General features: G+C 50.5%; 1 protein-coding gene across 3 annotated transcripts in view; it reads left to right on the forward strand.

Moving 5' to 3' along the window:
• PLXNC1 (plexin C1) overlaps positions 1–22,318 on the forward strand; it is a 346,034-nt gene that overhangs the window by 311,727 nt on the left and 11,989 nt on the right. The gene's annotated exons all lie outside the window — the stretch shown is intronic.

Consider the following 22,318-nt stretch of genomic DNA (forward strand, 5'->3'; position numbering starts at 1 on the left):
CTTTAATCGTGCGGGCCAGGACCTCGGCCTTTCTCTTCTCCCGGGCCTCAATTTCCCGGCCCAGCTGGCTCTGCTGCTGCTCCCAATACGGGATGTCTACGAGCCCCTCAGGTGCGCGGGTCGGGCCCAGCCGGAGTTCCCCCGTACCAACTACGATCGGCACCTTCTTTTGGGAACCCCACTGTGTCGTGGCCTGGGGTGCTGCCCTGCAGCGACAACCCTGCACCGCCTCAGCCGAGGCTTGGGTGTGGGGAGCTACCAACTTTACCTGCCGGGTGGGCCGCTGGGTATCTGGCACCTCCGTCTTGGCCGGGCGGACTGCCGGGGCCGGGACTTCTTCAGGTGCGGTTGCTTCCTGGAGTAGTGGGGCCTCCTCAGGAACGGGCTTCCTCCGGGAACGATCCTTCCACGGAAGCAGGACGGGTGCGGGCCGTGCATACGGTCGCCCGCGGGCTGCTTCTACGGGCTGGTCCTTCTGGGAAACTGGGACGGGCTCTGCTGCCGGTGTCGGGGGTGGCAGACCAAGCGGGGAAGTGGCAGCGACCGATACGGGCAGCGGAGGGGGGTGACAGGAGAATTGGGGGCAGACCGGGTCCCTCAGCCGCAGCGGCCAGTCCCTCAAGGACATAGGGGCGTGGGGCGCTCGCCCTCTCCTCCAAATTCCCCCACATCTCGCGTGCCTGCACGGCCACGGCTATCTCCCCCATCTCGGCCACCCATTGCTCCATCAGGTACCTCACCTGGACCTGCAGCCAGCAGCACATGAGGGTCGTCTGGGCCTCCACCCACGCCGATGTTCCTGGCGTGGACTCCGGGAATTCGGGCCTCTCGAACGGGGCAGACATGCTGTATGATCGGGTTCCAGGAACAAGACGGGTGGCGGGTTCCTGGCGTCCCTGCCCTTTATCCATACGATGACATGGCAAACAGTCCTCACCCGCCCCCCATGGTCTTTTCCGAGCACTTCTCAAGCTTATTGCTCTGCTCTCAGGGGGCGGGGCTTCGCTTTCACGCCCTTTCTGCTCAGGGAAGACGGCTCGGGCGGGAACTCTTCACGGCAAAGATGGCAGATTCTCACATTTTTCAGCGGGACACCGCTGATGGGGACTTCAAGGCGCACTTCCAGTGGAAAGTGGACTCGCTCAATCCTGTTCGCAGATGTCAGAAGAGTCGATGTGTACCGCCCCCCGGGCTCGGCTGCGACCGCCGAGCCGCTCGGATCCGTGCTCGTGCTGCAGGTGGTGGCTCAAGCCTCTCACGGACCTGGGGGTCATGTCGCTCTGCAAGGGAGTGGGCACTACACACGGGGATTTGGGTGTTTGGTTTGAAGTGATAGTTCGTGATGCCACCCACATGTTGTGGTGATTGTAGACACCACCGCTGCGGTGAAGGTGTGGGGGCCCCCGGGAGCGGTGTAGTAGCGCAGCTAGGTGTTGACCCCTCCGTGGGTAGGGGATGTTGGCCCCGGAGTCCGGTGGGCCGGGGCCCGGGTGCAGGGTGTAGTGTTGCGGTGCAGCGCGGCACGGTGCCGGATGGCACTGGTGTACTCACTCTGACACAAGACAATGGAGTCGCTGGTAAACCAAACGGAGTGATGAACGGGGCCCGCAGCCGGCTGCAGTTTTTCGCAGATTCGGTTGGTAATGTTCACCTTTCTCCTGCACCTCTGTATGTGAATCTTGACTCCTGTGCCTAGGCACCAGTAGTCCGCTCCCCGACGTGTATCTGTCATATGAGCCCATTTGCCCGCAGATGCTAGCCCTTTGGATCTCTGACCTTTGGCGGTGGCACTCATCCGGAATGGTTGGGCTGTTGCCTTCAATCGGGACTTAGGTGGGAATGAACCCCTGAGGTCCAGACCGCAATTAGTTAATTTGACTATGGTGGTGGCTTCTAACCTAGTTCGGGGTCTGAGTACCCTGCCTGGTGCTCCAGTATCCAGTTGGCTCCCTGGTTCGAATCCGGCGGGCCACTACCCTGTCCCGGTCCCTTACGGTTCCACTGGTTGTATTCCCGGTCTCCTGCAGGCGGCCACTACTGTCTGCCTCCTAATTTTTTTTCTTACAATATATTCGTGAAAGAGGGAATGTTTTGGGGAGTGTTTTTTCAAATACATTTTTTTTTGTCAGTACTGACAGTTTTTGATGTCGGGTATCTGATAGACACCATAACATCACAAACTGCTGGGCGTGATGTCAAATGACCTTACAGCTAGTATCAACCCCATTTATTACCTCGTTTGCCACCGCACCAAGGCATGGGATGAGCTGGGGTGAAGCACCAGGATTGGCGCATCTAGTGGATGCGCCACTTCTGGGGCACCTGCAGCCTGCTATTTTTAAGCTGTGAAGGACCAATAACTATGGACCTTCCCACCCTGAGAATACCAGACCACAGCTTTCCGCTTTACCTTGGCTGGTGATCCAATTTGGGAGGGACTCTACTTTTTTTTGTAATTATTAAAATTTATAAAATATTTATAAAAAAAAAAGAGCCTGGAGTGACCTCCACATTGGATCCCCAACCACGGTAAAGCTGCCAGCTGTGGTTTTCAGGCTACAGCCTTCTGCTTTACCCTAGCTGGCTATCAAAAATGGGGGGACCCAACGTCATTTTTTTTTTAACTATTTTTTTAAATAAAAAAAATTAATGGGCTTCCCTGTATTTTGATTGCCAGCCAAGGTAACGCCAGGCAGATGGGGGTGGCAACCCATAGCTGTCTGCTTTATCTGCGCCGAGAATCAAAAATACCACGGAGCGCTGCGTCATTTTTTTAAAGATTTATTTTTACAGCACTGTGATGTCCAGCAATCAAAATACAGGGAAGCCCTTTTTGTTTTTAGTTATTTAAATAAATAATTAAAAAAAATATATATGGGCTCCCGCTGCATTTTTTGTATTGCTAGCTAAGGGTAATCCAAGCAGCTACTGGCTGCTAACCTCCACTGCTTGGTGTTACCTTCACTGGCAATGGAAAATACAGGGAAGCATTTTTTATTTTTTTTGCCAAAAAACTACAAAAAAATGACGTGACCTTCGCCATATTTTTGTATGCTAGCCAGGTACAACAGGCAGCTACGGGCTGCCCCAACCCCCAGCTGCTTATTTGTACCCGGCTGGGAACCAAAAATATAGGGAAGCCCTTTTTTTTTAATTATTTCATGAATTTCATGAAATAATTTAAAAAAAAATGACGTGGGCTTTGTCCAATTTTTGTGTCCAGCCAGGTACAACTAGGCAGCTGGGGATTGTTATCCACAGCTCAGGGTGCCCAATCTTTCTGGCTTTTTATAGAAGCGCCATCTTCTAGCGCTGTATCCAACTCTTCCAGCTGCCCTGGTGACGGGTGGCTTGCTGGTTAATAATGGGGTTAGGGCTAGCTGTATATTATCAACTGGCCCTAAGCACGAAATTCAAGGTGTCACGCCAATATTAGACATGGCCACCATGAATTTCTAGTACAGATAAAAAAAAAACACAACACACAGAAAAATATTTTTATTAAAAATAAAACACAACACAATTAGTGACTCCATCTTTATTGAAATAAAGAACCCCCCTCCGCAGTAATTCTGGGTCAATGGTCCTGCGCCGTCCAATCTGGATCCAGTATCATCTGATCGGTTTGCTGGAAGGCAAAGCGATCAGATGATGTGTCAGGTTCAAGGGCCTGAATCACATGACACAGCAGCTGATTGTATAAACGGCTTTTATACAATCAGCTGATGCATCAGTGCAAAAAAAAAAAGCTACACACTTCAGTGCAGACTCCTGTCCGACAGCATCAGCTGATAGTTTAGCCGGCCAGGCGGTAAAAAGCCGGCCACACCGCTCGACTTATAGTGTGTGCTGATTCCGTCAGGTGACCGCATCAGCTGATCATCGCCAAGTCTGAGAGAGAGAGAAAGAAGAGAGAGAGAAGATAGAGAAAAGAGTGAGAAGAGAGAGAGAAAGAGAAAGAAAAAAAAAGAGAGGAGAGAAGAGAGAGAGGGAGAGAGAAGGAAAAAGAGAAAAAGATAGACTGAGAAAAAGAGATAGAGAGGAGAGAGAAAGAGAGAGAAAGAAAGAGAAAAAGAGAGAGAGAAAAGAGAGAGAAATAGAGAGGAGAGAAGAGAGAGAGGAGAGAGGAGAGAAGAGGAGAGAAGAGAGACGAGAGAGAGGAGAGAGAAGAGAGAGCGAGAAGAGAGAGAGAAAGAAAGAGAGGGAAAAAGAGAAAAAGAGAGACTGAGAAAAAGAGAGTGAGAGAAAAAGAGAGAGAGGAGAGAGGGAGAGAGATAGAGAGAGAAAGAGAGAAAGATTGAGACAAAGTGAGAGAGAAAAAGAGATCGAGAAGAGAGGAGAGAGAGAAAGAGAGAGGAGAAAGGGAGAGAGAGCGGAAAAGAGAGAGAGAGGAGAGAGGGAGAGAGAGAGGGAGAGAGAGCGGAAAAGAGAGAGAGAGGAGAGAGGGAGAGAGAGAGGGAGAGAGAGCGGAAAAGAGAGAGAGAGAGGAGAGAGGGAGAGAGAGAGAAAGAGAGAGAGAGAGAGAGAGAGGGGAGAAAGAGGGAGAGAGAGAAAGAGAGAGAGAAAGAGAAAAAGAGAGAGAAAGAGAGACAGACAGAGAGAGAGAGAGAGAGAGAAGAGAGAGAGGAGAGAGCAATGCAGCCTCATTCCGTGAACTGCTCCGATTTTAGAGGTATGTCCCGCTGCTCACAGCTGATGTCCGGCTCCTCCCCTCAGGGCATAATTAAATTAAATTATAATTATAAATATATAATAATTATAATTTAAAATTAAAAATAAAAAAAAAATAAATTCTTTAACGGGATCGGGACTAGAACTTGTAAAGTTATGCTTCTTAAACATGAGCTCTATCCACTGAGCTACTGCCTCTAATGATAAAGATAGGCAGATTTGGTAATCTTGACGTCTGCATTGCAGAGTGAAGTCTCTGGTGACAGCGCGATTCACTTCATTGCTACATGGAGAGGACACAGCGCGATTGTGTTCTACGGTGCTGCTGCATCTTCATGTAGCAGAGCTGACAGTGTCGTGTGGATTACGTTGGACCTGGATGTGTATTTGGGGATTAATAAACTGGTAAAAGAGGGTGTTTTTTTGTCTTTTATTTCAAATAAAGGATTTTTTGCTGTGTGTTTATTTACTTTCACTTACAGTTTAATCATGGAAGGTGTCTCGGGGAGACACCTGGCATGATTAAACTCATTATTACCCCGATTGCTACCGCACCAGGGCAATTCGGGATGAGCTGGGTGGAGTCCTGGGACTGTCACATCTAATGGATGCGGCAATTCCGGGCCAGCTGCTGGGTGATATTGTTAGGCTGGCGGGCTCCCCATACCGTGGCGTTCCCCATCCTTACAATACCAGCCTTCAGCCGTGTGGCTTTATCCTGGCTGGTATCAAATATGGGGGTAACCGCATTTTTTTTTTATTATTATTATTTATTTATTTTACTGCACGATATAGACCCGCCCAACGGCGGCTGTGATTGGTTGCAGTGAGACAGCTGTCACTCATCGTGGAGGCGTGTCTGACTGCAAACAATCATGGGTGCCGGTATGCGGGGAAAGCACGGAATACCTGATTGAATAATGAAGCGGCAGCCATTTTCTAAAGAGGAAAAGATGCCACAGATTTGTGACAGCCGTGCAGCGAGACGCCCGTGATCAGTGAGTAGGAAAGAGAGAGTGATTGTGCTGGGGACGCAGGACGCATGCAGATAGCAACGTGTGCACATAGCTTTACTGTGAAAAGCCACGTTTTTGTTGATCAAACTGTTCTCGAAGCTATCTTGTACTGTCGAGCTTTTAGCAAAAAGCTCGAATTCGAGCTCGAGCTCGAACACCCCCCAAAATCACTCGAACATGAAATTGGCGAACCTCGAACATCGCTCTACTCTAGTCACAATCACTGATAAGCATGAGATGATGGCGTCTGCTGCAGCCGCACGTGGATGAGCATTCAAAACGGAGTAGAGAAGGGGTTAAGGCCGCGCATCAGCCAAATGAAGGTGTAGAGATGTTGATGAATAATATCTTTTTTTATTTCATCGGTCTACGCGTTTCAAGGTCAAAACCTCTTCAAGGTTTTGACCTTGAAACGCGTAGACCGATGAAATAAAAAAAGATATTATTCATCAACATCTCTACACCTTCATTTGGCTGATGCGCAGCGTTAACCCCTTCTCTACTCCGTTTTGAATGACCGAAGACTGAGATCCTCAATAATTCGAACCTCCCACTTCCGTCTTCAACATTTCTCACGAGTTGCACCTATGCTCTGGAACACATTACCAAGAACAATTTGATTATTTTCCAACATCCTTAAGTGGGCCCTATAAACGCATTTTTAGACTAGCCTATCACCTCACCTCCCTCATCTAATCTAGTCCAATTCTGCCCATCATAAAATTTACTTCCAATTCTTGTCCCTTGTCTCATCTGGTTGCATTCTGCTGTATGTACTTTTTTACACTCTGTATGTATAAATTCTGGCTGGCGACCGGTCCATGCAACCAGTTTTGAATCCCCTATTATATTGAAGGCTGGACAATATATGACAAACTTTTTCCCACATTCACCTTTTGTGCCTCCCCTATTTCCTCAGAGACAGTAGCTTATGAGCAGGGCCCTCACTCCTCTTGGTATCTGAATATTGTTATTTTGTATTGTCTCATATTGTCTGTTCATGTCCCCTCTGTAATTGTAAAGCGCTGAGGAATATGTTGGCGCTATAGAAATAAAAATTATTATTATTGTATTTCAGCAATGATCTCACACTGCTGGATTCTAAATAAACATATGACTATGTCGCGGGCCGCGGGGCGCTGCTGCTGCTTGGTGGCTCGAGCGGTGGGCCCGGATCCGGGGACTCGAGCAGCGCTCCTCGCCCGTGAGTGAAAGGGGATAGTTTGGTTTGGGGATTTGGTCCGTGACGCCACCCACGGGTTGTGGTGAGGTTGGGCACCACCGCTGCTGGTGACGGGGATCCCGGGAGCGATGGTAGGGAGCAGCTGGGATGTCGTTTTCCCCCTCCGTGGGTAGGGGTTGGTGGTCCCGGGGCCCGGTGAGGTGACGGGGAGGCAGGGTTAGCAAGTTGCAGGGTCGCCTGGACTGCGCAGCGCGGTGCCGGATGGCACGGTTGTACTCACTCAGCCACAAATGTACGCAAAAGTCTCTGGTAAACCAAACGGCTGGATGGACGGGTCCCGCAGCCGGCTGTTGTGGCTTCTCCCAGACGGTTGATGGTGGCTGCCTTTCCCTGCACCTTTGTGTACATTCGGTCCCAACCGCCTGGCTCCACCCCACCTGGTGTGGACATCAGCCCCCTGAAGGGAGGCAACAAGGATTTTGTGTCTGGCTGATGTGCCTGTCTCGGGGTGGATGTTTGTGTTGCAGTACCTATGACGACCTGGCTAGTCCAGGGCGCCACAACTATTTGGCATGAAATCTATATATATAATTGCCTTATTCTGTCTGTCTGTCTGTCTGTCTTGCTCCAAAATTGTGTCCTTACAGTGACAACCGTCGGATTGGCTGCTGGGCTCGGCCTGGCCCCGCCCCTCCACACGGATTGGCCGCTCGGCTCGGCCCCGCCCCCCGCATGGATTAACCATTTGGCCAGGCCCGCCCCCCCGCACGCGATGCCCGCTAGGCCACACCCCCCGCACGCGATGCCCACTGGCCCCACCCCCCGCATGGATTAACCGTTTGGCCAAGCCCACCCCCCTCACGTGATGCCCACTAGGCCACGCCCCAAATGCCAGCTAGGCCACGCCCCCGCACACGATGCCCACTAGGCCACGCCCCCCGCACGTGATGCACGCGAGGCCACGTCCCTCGCACACGTTGGGCACCTGTACACCACCCCCCAGGACTACTCCTCCCATTATACTCCTCCTATTATACTCCTCCTGTTATACTCCTCTCTGAGGGGTTCGCAGCATGGGGGATGGAGCACGATGGGGAGTGCAGCATGGGGGGTGGACCACGATGGGGGGTGCAGCATGGGGGGTGGACCACGATGGGGGGGCTGCCCAGAATGGGGGGATGAAACATGATGGGGGGTGCACAGCATGGGGGATGGAGCATGATGGGGGGTGCAGCATGGGGGATAGAGCACGATAGGGGGTGCGCAGAATGGGGGATGGAGCACGATGGGGGGTGCGTAGCATGGGGGATGGAGCACGATGGGGGGTGCATGTCATGGGGATGGAGCACAATGGGGGGTGCAGCGTGGGGGATGGAACACGATGGGGGGTGCCCAGAATGGGGGGATGAAACACGATGGGGGGTGTGCAGCATGGGGGATGGAGCACGATGGGGGGTGCAGCATGGGGGTTGGACCACGATGGGGGGTGCTCAGAATGGGGGGATGAAACACGATGGGGGGTGCACAGCATGGGGGATGGAGCACGATGGGGGGTGCAGCATGGGGGATAGAGCACGATAGGGGGTGCGCAGAATGGGGGATGGAGCATGATGGGGAGTGCGTAGCACGATGGGGGGTGCGTAGCATGGGGGATGGAGCACGATGGGGGGTGCATAGCATGGGGATGGAGCACGATGGGGAGTGCAGCATGGGGGGTGGAGCACGATGGGGGGGTGCAGCGTGGGGGATGGAGCACGATGGGGGGTGCAGCGTGGGGGATGGAACACGATGGGGGGTGCCCAGAATGGGGGGAAGAAACACGATGGGGGGTGCGCAGAATGGGGGATGGAGCACGATGGGGGGTGCATAGCATGGGGGATGGAGCACGATGGGGGGTGCGTAGCATGGGGGATGGAGCACGATGGGGGGTGCATAGCATGGGGGATGGAGCACGATGGGGGGTGCGCAGCATGGGGGATGGAGCACGATGGGGAGTGCAGCATGGGGGATGGAGCACGATGGGGTGGTGCAGTGTGGGGGATGGAGCACGATGGGGGGTGCAGCGTGGGGGATGGAACACGATGGGGGGTGCCCAGAATGGGGGGATGAAACACGATGGGGGGTGCGCAGCATGGGGGATGGAGCACGATGGGGGGTGCGCAGCATGGGGGATGGAGCACGATGGGGGGTGCGCAGCATGGGGGATGGAGCACGATGTGGGGTGCGCAGCATGGGGGATGGAGCACGATGGGGGGTGCGCAGCATGGGGGATGGAGTACGATGGGGGGTGCGCAGCATGGGGGATGGAGCACGATGGGGGGTGCACACCTCCCCCCAAAACACAGACACACCGCCACGCACGCACCGCACAACACACCACACACACACTGGGAACCACAAACACCGCCCTACACAGACACCCACACACACAGACATCGCCGCACACACACAACACCCAACACACAAACACGATGGGGGGTGCCCAGAATGGGGGGATGAAACACGATAGGGGGTGCGCAGAATGGGGGATGGAGCACGATGGGGGGTGCGTAGCATGGGGGATGGAGCACGATGGGGGGTGCAGCATGGGGGGTGGAGCACGATGGGGGAGTGCAGCGTGGGGGATGGAGCACGATGGGGGGTGTAGCGTGGGGGATGGAACATGATGGGGGGTGCCCAGAATGGGGGGATGAAACACGATGCGGGGTGCATAGCATGGGGGATGGAGCACGATGGGGGTGCGTAGCATGGGGGATGGAGCACGATGGGGAGTGCAGCATGGGGGATGGAGCACGATGGGGGGTGCGCAGCATGGGGGATGGAGCACAATGGGGGGTGCGCAGCATGGGGGATCGAGCACGATGGGGGGTGCAGCGTGGAGGATGGAGCACGATGGGGGGGGTGCCCAGAATGGGGGGATGAAACACGATGGGGGGTGCGCAGCATGGGGGATGGAGCACGATGGGGGGTGCGCAGCATGGGGGATGGAGCACGATGGGGGGTGCGCAGCATGGGGGATGGAGCACAATGGGGGGTGCGCAGCATGGGGGATGGAGCACAATTGGGGGTGCGCAGCATGGGGGATGGAGCACAATTGGGGGTGCGCAGCATGGGGGATGGAGCATGATGGGGGGTGCGCAGCATGGGGGATGGAGCACGATGGGGGGTGCACAGGATGGGGGATGGAGCACGATGGGGGGTGCACACCTCCCCCCAAAACACACACACACCGCCACGCACGCACCGCACAACACACCACACACACACTGGGAACCACAAACACCGCCCTACACAGACACCCACACACACAGACAACGCCGCACACACACACAACACCCAACACACAAACACCGCGGCACACACAAATATACGCACATACCGCACAACACACACACTGCACAAAACGTACCTCCCCCCAAAAACACACACACGCACTCCACACCCACACAAACAGCACAACACACACAGTACCACACACACACAACGCTACAGACACACAGCGCTCCACAAACAACGCAACACACAAACAACACCGCTCTTACCCCCCGCCACACCCAGACAACACTCAGAACATGTACAGCGCCCTACACAAACACTTGGTAACTACACACAACAACATCTATATATATAACAAAAATCATACATTAACTACACAATACGTAAATTCTAGAATACCCGATGCGTAGAATCGGGCCACCTTCTAGTATTTCATAAACGCCCCTCTCACCATACTATTGCTGTGATGTCCCTAGAATAATGCTGGTGTTCAAACCACAGCATCAAAGGGGAATTTCATCTTAAATATACCGTATGTATTGAGAAATATTCCGAGAAGCTTCCACATATCCTGTGTTGCCACAAATGCTTTGTATTTCTGGAGTCATTGGTTCCTCTTACATATTCTGTCTAATGTATTGGATGTAACATACTGCTGGGAATTGGTTGGAAATAAGCCTGTGGCATAAAATACCAGAAGGATAACACCTTAGTATTAAGTTGCACTTTTTCCTGACTGCATAAGGCAGAATTTTGACATATATGCTGACCATATTTACACCTTCTCCAGCTTTAATTTGGGAAAAAAGGTTATGTCCTATTTTTGACCCTGAGAACAAAAAGGCTGCTACAACTCTCAAGTATACGTAGCAAATCGTTTCATCATATTATTAAGTGTAGGGGTTAACATGATCTTCTAACATCAGAAAAATGAATGACAGTTACTGTGACACCGCTAGATTATTCAGGTCGTCACAGGGTACTGCACGTTCTTTCTCTTCAGTGCAGGATTCAACCCCCCATGGTTCTGTGTCTCCATCCTGCAGTACTGCCTCCACCAGCATTCACAAATCCTAGATACACCTTGCACCACACCTATCAGGCACACCAGTGGGCTGCTTAAGCAGGAATAGGGCCTAGGGGTCAGTCAGGGAGGTGGGAGGTGTCAAGGCAGAAGGAGAGTAGCCCTCGAGCTGTGATTAGCTCTAAGGAAGCTGGGAGTTGTAGCTCCCAGGGGAGAAGTAGACTAGGTCACAGACGGTGGTCTGGACCTAGAGGAGTCGACCCCCAGTCTCAGGGGACTGAGGCTAGGTGCCTGGGACCTGTCTTGGAGGATGGTCAGCAGCCTGGGCCTAATCACTGGTCCGGGACCGAAGGCACGGCGGGGTACACGGACCCTAGGTCAGGGAGAAGTTTCATGCGATCTGGCAATTAACCTGCGGAGGACAGGGCTTTTATGGACTGTTCCCATGAAGCTCAGAGATCGGGTGCACTAGCACAATGAGGGGGATAGGGCTTCCTAGCAAGTGGCCCACTGAAATCCCAAGCGTGCGCTCCTGAGAGCAGGCTCCCTCACTTAGCCATAGTGGGGAGCGGGGCCCAGAAAGCTCCAAGCTGACGGACCACAAAGGACACTCTAAATTACTGTGCCAGGAGGCAGGTCACAGACCACCAGGCAGTGCTGCAGGGGACGGGACCCGGACGAGCTCCTCTTGAGAGACAGCGGCAGTCAGAGACTTGGTTTACCCTGTTGTCAGCGTCTGCTTTATTGCTGAGTGAGTACCTAATTATCCCCTGCAACCAGCGAGCCTGCGCTCCCCCTGCACGGCACCCCGTTCCGCCATCCAGAGTCCCGGGGCCTTCCCCTACCCGTGAAGGGTAATGTCATCTAGGTTCCCCACTCCATCACCCCAAGTACTCCCAATGGCAGCGTTGTTACTCGCAATTACCGTTCACCATGGGTGGCATCACAAACTATACCTATCCCCTGTAAATACCCCCCTTTTTCCATTTGAGTGTGGCCCATAGCCCCGGGTCCTGAGACCCTTGAGCCACGAGTAATCATCACCCCCGGATCCAAGCGGTTCGATCCGCTGAAAGGGCCGGCACATTACTACCGTATTTAAGCAGTAAATGTAAGCTTGCATGACAGTAAGCAGACAGTGGCTTCAAATGGGACATGACCACAAAGCAGAAGAGACAAGAACATATATAGAAACAGGAAGAGATTGTTGAAGCAAGATAAAATGTCTGCAGTTTTATACAAAATATGGATTTCTCAATGGCCACTTTCTCTAGAATGAGCAATACCTAGAGCACTCTCGACTGGGAAGTTAACATGATGACTTACATTACAATAAGGGTCTAAGGGGAACACTTCGCTCCTTGCTGACAAACCAATCTGGCTTCCAGTGTAGAGTCTTATAGCTGCAATGGTCCTCTGTGAAATAATCAAATTGTCTCCTCAGGGAGGAAGGAGATGAACTCTACTGCCACCTCATTAAAGGCCCACTTTTGACTTTTAGGATTGCTACTGCCATTAACTTTACAATACAAATTTAGGAATTTATTTAGTAAAACATTCTACATTGCTTAATTTATTGAAAAGAATATAAACATTGCGCCTTATATTAGTATATTATGGTGGAGCTGCATTGGTGCAATGCAAGGGATCATATAGGAACACTTAGTTTACCAAGGACGTACCAGTACATCCTTGGTCATATAGTGGTAATCCTCAATGACTGCTGCGGTGAGTCGCCGGTGATCCCTGCGCATGTCTGCTGATTTGAACAGCAGACACGTGGGGCTGACAGGCACGGATTGATCCTCGATCCACCTACACCTGCTTGCCACTTAGATCACGCTGTCAAAATGCGACAGTGCGATTTAAATGGCCACGGTGGAAGTCACGCTGTTCTCCGCCACCATCGGAGGCTCCTTAATGCGATCACTCCTGTCCTGTTACAGCCGAAAGAGTGGCGGCTCTCACAGGAATGCTGCATTTCTGCTGATCAGACTATTAAAAAAAAATAATAATTTTTTTATATATATATATATATATATATATATATATATATATATATATATATATATATATATACACAGTTAGGTCCAGAAATATTTGGACAGTGACACAGTTTTCGCGAGTTGGGCTCTGCATGCCACCACATTGGATTTGAAATTAAACCTCTACAACAGAATTCAAGTGCAGATTGTAACGTTTAATTTGAAGGTTTGAACAAAAATATCTGATAGAAATTGTAGGAATTGTACACATTTCTTTACAAACACTCCACATTTTAGGAGGTCAAAAGTAATTGGACAAATAAACCAAACCCAAACAAAATATTTTTATTTTCAATATTTTCTTGCGAATCCTTTGGAGGCAATCACTGCCTTAAGTCTGGAACCCATGGACATCACCAAACGCTGGGTTTCCTCCTTCTTAATGCTTTGCCAGGCCTTTATAGCCGCAGCCTTCAGGTCTTGCTTGTTTGTGGGTCTTTCCGTCTTAAGTCTGGATTTGAGCAAGTGAAATGCATGCTCAATTGGGTTAAGATCTGGTGATTGACTTGGCCATTGCAGAATGTTCCACTTTTTTGCACTCATGAACTCCTGGGTAGCTTTGGCTGTATGCTTGGGGTCATTGTCCATCTGTACTATGAAGCGCCGTCCGATCAACTTTGCGGCATTTGGCTGAATCTGGGCTGAAAGTATATCCCGGTACACTTCAGAATTCATCCGGCTACTCTTGTCTGCTGTTATGTCATCAATAAACACAAGTGACCCAGTGCCATTGAAAGCCATGCATGCCCATGCCATCACGTTGCCTCCACTATGTTTTACAGAGGATGTGGTGTGCCTTGGATCATGTGCCGTTCCCTTTCTTCTCCAAACTTTTTTCTTCCCATCATTCTGGTACAGGTTGATCTTTGTCTCATCTGTCCATAGAATACTTTTCCAGAACTGAGCTGGCTTCATGAGGTGTTTTTCAGCAAATTTAACTCTGGCCTGTCTATTTTTGTAATTGATGAATGGTTTGCATCTAGATGTGAACCCTTTGTATTTACTTTCATGGAGTCTTCTCTTTACTGTTGACTTAGAGACAGATACACCTACTTCACTGAGAGTGTTCTGGACTTCACTTGATGTTGTGAACGGGTTCTTCTTCACCAAAGAAAGTATGCGGCGATCATCCACCACTGTTGTCATCCGTGGACGCCCAGGCCTTTTTGAGTTCCCAAGCTCACCAGTCAATTCCTTTTTTCTCAGAATGTACCCGACTGTTGATTTTGCTACTCCAAGCATGTCTGCAATCTCTCTGATGGATTTTTTCTTTTTTTCAGCCTCAGGATGTTCTCCTTCACCTCAATTGAGAGTTCCTTAGACCGCATGTTGTCTGGTCTCACCAACAGCTTCCAAATGCAAAACCACACACCTGTAATCAACCCCAGACCTTTTAACTACTTCATTGATTACAGGTTAACGAGGGAGACGCCTTCAGAGTTAATTGACTGTATATATATATATATATATATATATATATATAATATATATATACTGCTCAAAAAATAAAAGGGAACACCTAAGCAAGGATTTTAGGATTTTGTATTTTGGTGTTAACTTTATTGTTTATATATATACTACAGTTCAAAAGTTTGGGGTCACCTGGGGATATTTCATCCTATGCTTCCAGAAGCCGCTCCCACAAATTGGATTGGCTTGATGGGCACTTTTTGCGTGCCATACGGTCAAGCTGCTCCCACAACAGCTCAATAGGGTTGAGATCTGGTGACTGGGCTGGCCACTCAATTATAAATAGAATACCAGCTGCCTGCTTCTTCCCTAAATAGTTCATGCATGATTTAGAAGTGTGCTTTGGGTCATTGTCCTGTTGTAGGACGACATTGGCTCCAATCAAGCGCTGTCCACAGAGTATGGCATGGTTTTTTTCACAACCAGCCAAAGGACAGCAGACAACTGGGGGCTGACATTTTTAGGGTGGGAAGGGCCATGGTTATTTCTCCTTTCCCAGCCTAAAAATAGCAGTCTCCCCAGAGATTTGATGTTCTTTTGCTTGTTTGTCCTGATGAAGGGAGCTGAGTCTCCTGAAACGCGTTGACCTGAGCATGAAATAAAGCAACATTAATCTTAGACTTTCATCGTCCCGTGGTCATTGGCGCAGCTTTGGAAAACCCATCTCTACTACTTTCTGTTATCTTCCTGTTGACCTGGGAGTGATAGCCTTCCTTATTCAAAATCCCTTTTAGGCTATGTGCGCATGTGTGCGCTCTGCACCGCACACAAAAGGTCCGCTTCAGAGCGCAGCTGAAAAGCTCCGCTCTGAAGCGCCTGGTGCCTGCAGAATTCGTGCGCTCTGCATGCTGCCTCTTCCTATAGACAGCATGCAAAGAGCACAAAAGAAATGACATGTCACTTCTTAGAATGCACGCTTCGGGCAGCAGCCGAATCGCTGCATTTTAATACGCCACGTGCGCACGTCTCATGCACAATCTTCATAGATTGTGCTAGGGACGCAGGACGCAAGCGCACATAGCCTTACCTTGTACAAATCTCTCACTTTACCAGCACCAAAACAACCCCAGACCATTACATTACCTCCACCATGCTTGACAGATGGCGTCAGGCACTCTTCCAGCATCTTTTCAGTTGTTCTGTGTCTCACAAATGTTCTTTTGTGTGATCCAAACACCTCAAACTTCAATTTGTCTGTCCATAACACTTTTTTCCAATCTTCCTCTGTCCAATGTCTGTGTTCTTTTGCCCATATTAACACACAACTATGTAGATATTGCATTAAAAACCAGATGTTTGAAACTAGAATAGTCATTTAACAATGTATAGAGAGTATTTCTGTTTAATTTAATGTTAGATTAATTGAAAAAAAAATGTTCTTTTCTCTCAAAAATAAGGAAATATCTAAGTGACCCTAAACTTTTGGTGTGTGTGTTTAAAAAAATAAAAAAAAATAAAAGATCAAATCACCCCCCATTTGCCCCATTCAAAATATACCGTTAAAAAAATATAAACATATTTGGTATTGCTGCATTCAGAAATGCCCGATCTATCAAAATATGAAACCAATTAATCTGATTGATAAACGAGAAAAAAACTTCCAAACGCCAAAATTACGTTTTTTGGTCACCGCAAATTTTTTTTTAAATGCAATAGCAGGCGATAAAAATGTAGAATCTGCACAATTGTATAATTAAAAATGTGAGCTCAAGATGCAAAAAATTGTTACGTCACCACCGGAGTCCGCTCCAGTGAGTTCTTCTCCGATAGCCATGCGACGCCGTGTTCCTGCCGTGGATGGTGCTGGCGATGGGAGAGGAGTCGATGCCAGCGGCACCGATGGGCGCAGGCTCCGATCATCCGCTGGGCTGGGTTATCTTGGGATCTGCAGTACCACTGGCTGACTGTGGGTGGCGTGTGTCTTCCAGCTGAAGTTGCCAGCGTTTAGCTACAGCCAATGGGAAGACACCACACCCTTCTTAGTTCCCCTCCTGTCTGCTGACCTCTGCCAGAGATAGTTCTGATTTCCTGGCTCCTGGTCCGCCCTATTCTGTTTTGTGATTCCTGTGTGCTGACTTCTGCGTGTTTTCACTACCCTTCTGCCTACTGTTTTTGTACCTCGCTGCCCGATCTGGATTTGACCTCTGCTACGTTTTCTGATTACGTCCTTGCCTGCCGACTCTGTCCCTGTTCTGCTATTCCTGGTTTGACCCTGCCTGACGACTACTCTCTTCGGACTGCAGCCTTCCACAGGTAGTGATCTCCAGGGTCCTGTGTAATTCCAAATCCCTGTATAGGGGTTAAAGGGTTTCAGGGTTCTGGGGGTCCTACTTGGTGAGTGGCTTCTCTCTAGCCTGTCCATTACAGCCCGTCTGAGTCTGTGGATCCAGGCAGGCGTTACAAAAATAAGCCATCACAGCCTCAGATCTCATCAAATGAAATTGCTATGGGGCTCAGAAAATGGCACAAAAAGCTCCATTCTTTGTTTGGACAAATTTCTGATTTTTTTTTAACCCCTTAGATAAAAGTAAAAGTATACATGTTTGGTATCTACGAACTCATACTGATCTCAGGCATCACACTGACATATCAGTTTTACCATATAGTGATCACGAATAGTGATGAGCGAGCATGCTTGTAACTACTCGGTACTCGCACGAGTATCGCTGTACTCGGGCTGCTCGGCGGGGACCGAGTAATCTCGCGATACTCGTGCTGTACTCGTGGTCTTCATTTCTGCATGTTGGCGCTCTTTTGAGAGCCAGCCCTCATGCAGGGATTGGCTGGCAGACCACTGCAATGCCACAGCCCTGTTAGTTGTGGAATTGCAGTGATTGGCCGGCCTGCACAGCGTGACCGAGCCTTTATACCGGCCGGCGCGCTGTGCTCTGCTCACAGCTATCCAGACAGTCAGTGCAGGGAGAGTGTCGCTGATTCAGGGAAAGCTTTGCGGCCCTTTATAGCTTTTTCAGTTGCAGGGCTGCAAACAGTGTGACCAAAAGTCCTTCTCAGGACTATTCTAGTTGTATACAGGCAGGCAGGGTATAGCCAGGTCGGAGTACAGTAGCAGAGTCCTTCTCAGGACTTTTGTTGCTATATACAGGCAGGGTATAGCCAGGTCTGAATACAGGCTAGTGACCAGAAGAGTCCTTGTCAGGACTATTGTACCAGTATACAGGCAGGCAGGCAGGCAGGGTAGTGGTGACCGTATACCAGCCTTCATCATATCTGGGGCTGGTGTACACAGTGTAAAACAGTCCAGATAGTGTCTGACTTGTCTGTAATTGTCGCTCCCCAAAAAAACCTGTTAGGTTCTTATTGCGTCCGTGCTTGGTTTTTAAAACCGCACGTGTGTGCCTGTTGGTGGCAGCGTACAGGTGCACTTGTGTGCAATTTCCACAAACTTTGATATAACGCACAAGTAGTGAATATACACGTCAGCAGTGCACAGCATTGCAAAATGCGCAAGGGCATTGGCAAGGAACAAGGAAGTGGACGTGATGGTGGTGCAGGCAGAGGCCGAGGTCGTGGGCAAGCTCTAATTTCGCCACAACAAAGGGCCACATCTAGTCGCTCGCACGTCCTGTCCCAAATTCTTGGGGACCGCAGCAGTACACCGCTCTTGAACCAAGACCAGTGTCAACAGGTTGTTAGTTGGATAGCAGATAATGCTTCCAGTCAGATTGGCACCACCACAAACACTCTGTCTTCCACACGGTCAAGTGTCAGTAGCCGTGATACTGCACCGCACATTTCTGAACCTGATCCTCCTTCCTACCACCAGGCTGAGTACACGTCCTCCTCGGACATTAATGATCCCACACTTGGACACTCGGAAGAGCTGTTCACGTTTCCATTCACACATTCTGGCCTCTCGCCAGCTCATATTGAAGTGGGTCATGAGGAGATCGTCTGTACAGATGGCCAAATATTTGAGCAGCCACGTTCTCACGAAGTTGGCAACGTGTCTCAACAAGTGGTGGACGATGATGAGACACAATTGTCAGGAAGTCAGGAGGAGGAGCAGGGTGCGGAAGAGGAAGACGACGTGGTGGATGATCCAGTAAATGACCCAACCTGGCAGGAGGATATGCAGAGCGAGGACAGCAGTGCACAGGGGGAGGGAGGCGTAGCATCACAACAGGCAGTAAGAAGCAGGGTGGTGGCCCCAGGCAGAAGTCAGGCAACCATTCCCCGGAACAACACGACGACACAAGGTGCCTGTACAAATGTTAGGTCTTCCCGAGTCTGGCAGTTTTTTAAGTTGGATCCAGATGATTCAAAAAAGGCCATTTGCAACACCTGCCGTGCCAGCATCAGCAGGGGTACCAAAACTAGCAGCCTGACCACCACCAGCATGATCAGGCACATGTCAGCCAAGCACCCGACTTTGTGGGAAGTACAACAGAGTCGAGGAGCAGTGCTTGCTGATGTCACTGCTACGTCTTCGCTGGTTGTGCATGCGAGCCAATCCCCTGTCCATGCTGCCTGCGAACAAGCCTCCTCCACTCCTGCACCTGCAGTTGCCTACTCAGAAAGAACACCATCATCAAGCACGTCCTTGCCCCAGCGCAGCGTTCAGTTATCCATTCAGCAAACCTTTGAACGCAGGCGCAAATACACTGCCAACACCCCACATGCCACAGTTCTAAATGCTAACATTTCGCGACTGCTTGCGCTGGAAATGTTGCCTTTTAGGCTGGTGGAGACAGAAGCATTCCGTGACCTGATGGCGGCAGCTGTCCCACGTTACTCGGTCCCCAGCCGCCACTATTTCTCCCGGTGTGCCGTCCCCGCGTTGCATAACCACGTGTCACAAAACATCACACGTGCCCTGAACAACGCTGTTTCACCCAAGGTCCACCTAACCACAGACACGTGGACAAGTGCTTGTGGGCAAGGCCGCTACATCTCGTTGACGGCACACTGGGTTAATATTGTGGAAGCTGGGACCCAGTCTGAGCGAGAGACGGAACACGTCCTTCCCACACCAAGGTTTGCAGGCCCTACCTCAGTCAGTGTTTCACCCACACTCTACAGCTCCGGAATGTCATGCTCTTCAGCCTCCTCCTCCTCCTGCGCATCCTCATCCACTGTACCCTCCACACCAGTCACAAGCTGGAAGCACTGCAGCACTGCCTCGGCGAAGCGGCAACAGGCTGTGCTGAAGCTAATCTGCATAGGTGACAAACCCCACAATGCAGAAGAGCTGTGGACAGCTCTGAAACAGCAGGCAGATCACTGGCTCACACCTCTGAACCTAAAGCCAGGAAAGGTCGTGTGTGACAATGGCCGGAACCTGGTGGCGGCTTTGAGGCGAGGCCAGCTGACACATGTTCCATGCGTGGCCCATGTGCTCAACCTCGTGGTTCAGCGGTTTCTAAAGTCATACCCAGAGCTGTCTGATCTGCTGGTAAAAGTTCGCCGCCTGTCTGCACATTTTCGAAAGTCACCTACTGCTTCAGCCGGCCTTGCCGGCTTTCAGCGCAGTTTGCATCTTCCGGCTCACAGACTGGTGTGTGATGTCCCCACGCGTTGGAATTCAACTCTGCACATGTTGGTCAGGATATGTGAGCAGAAGAGGGCAGTTGTTGAGTACCTGCATCACCTAAGCCGTCGGGAAATGGGTCAAACTCCACACATAACACCTGAGGAGTGGAGATGGATGTCAGACCTATGTACCATCCTCCAAAACTTTGAGGACTCCACCAAGATGGTGAGTGGTGATGACGCCATTATTAGCGTCACCATACCGCTACTCTGCCTTCTAAAACGGTCTCTGCTAAAAAACAAACATGATGCATTGCAGGCGGAGCGCGATGAGTTGCAGCAAGAAACAGTAGTGGGTGTGGGTGATAACACACAGCCCAGCCTCGTCTCATCACAACGTGCAGTGGAGGACTATGACGAGGAGGAGGATGAAGACATGGAGCAACTCTCCGGCCAAATTGAGGATATGAAATGCACACCAGTCATATCCTCGGTTCAGCGTGGCTGGCCAGAGGACAGGGTAGATGAGGAGGAGGAGGAGGAGGACAGCATGTTCAGTCATCTTGTTGGTCAGGCTACTGAAGTCCTGTCTGTTAAGAGTCTGGCGCACATGGCTGACTTTATGGTAAGCTGCCTGTCTCATGACCCTCGCGTTAAGAACATCTTGGCCGACAATCATTACTGGTTGGTAACACTGTTAGACCCACGCTACAAGGAGAACTTTTTGTCTCTTATTCCCGTGGAGGAGAGGTCAACCAAAATGCAGCAGTTCCGGAAGGCCATAGTCACGGAAGTAGGCAAAGCATTCCCCTCACAAAACGCTAGCGGCATAGGTCAGGAATCAGTGGACAACCGAGGCGTACAGCCGAGAGAGGCACAAGTCCAATCCGCCAGAGGTAGGGGAACAGTCTTTAAGATGTGGGACAGTTTTCTCAGCCCCTCACGTACCACAGCCCCTGAGGTGCGGGGTAGTGCCACAAGAAATCCTAAGTTTGCCCAGATGCTGAAGGAGTACCTTGCAGATCGAACAACTGTACTCCGACATTCCTCTGTGCCTTACAATTATTGGGTATCCAAGCTGGACACGTGGCATGAATTGGCTCTCTACGCCTTGGAAGTCCTGGCCTGCCCTGCTGCTAGCGTTTTGTCAGAGCGTGTTTTTAGTGCCGCAGGTGGAATCATTACAGATAAACGCACCCGCCTGTCAACTGAAAATGCTGACAGGCTGACTCTGATCAAGATGAACAAGGGTTGGATTGGGCCAGACTTCACCACACCACCAGCAAATGAGAGCGGAATTTAAAGTTTGCCATGTACCTCCACTCACCCATGGGTACACACTTCTGGACTTTGGATAATCGCTGGACTGCTCCTCCTTCTCCTCATGCGCCACCATGATGATGACCGTTACAAATTGCAATACTTAGGCCTTTGTTTCAGGTATACCCCCAGTGGTAAATTTTTTCGCCCATTCTTTGCAGAATGGACATTACAACGACAGGAGACCCGCTCCTTTGCAATGGGAACAATGTTTTGAGGCCCTCATGCACGTCTCTACCCAGGGACAACGTGGAGCCTCCCAATTTTTGGCTGCCCTGCCTAAGGGCTATACTATAATACACCCACTTCCTGACAATGGACACTTAATGTTTTGAGGCCCTCATGCACGTCTCTACCCAGGGACAACGTGGAGCCTCCCAATTTTTGGCTGCCCTGCCTAAGGGCTATACTATAATAGACCCACTTCCTTACAATGGGCACTTCAGGTTTACAGGCCATCATGCACGTCTCTATCCAGGGACAATGTGGAGCCTCCCAATTTTTGGCTGCCCTGCCTAAGGGCTATACTATAATACACCCACTTCCTGACAATGGACACTTAATGTTTTGAGGCCCTCATGCACGTCTCTACCCAGGGACAACGTGGAGCCTCCCAATTTTTGGCTGCCCTGCCTAAGGGCTATACTACAATAGACCCACTTCCTTACATTGGGCACTTCAGGTTTACAGGCCCTCATGCACGTCTGTATGCAGGGGCATTGGTGAACCTCACAATTTTGGACTGCCCTGGCAAAGGAAAATACTACAAAGACTCACTTCCTCAAAATGGGCACATTAGACTCAAGAGGCCTTCATGTACGTC

The sequence above is a fragment of the Anomaloglossus baeobatrachus genome, chromosome 4 (assembly GCF_048569485.1).
Source record: "Anomaloglossus baeobatrachus isolate aAnoBae1 chromosome 4, aAnoBae1.hap1, whole genome shotgun sequence".
NCBI classification, from domain to species: Eukaryota; Metazoa; Chordata; class Amphibia; order Anura; family Aromobatidae; genus Anomaloglossus; species Anomaloglossus baeobatrachus.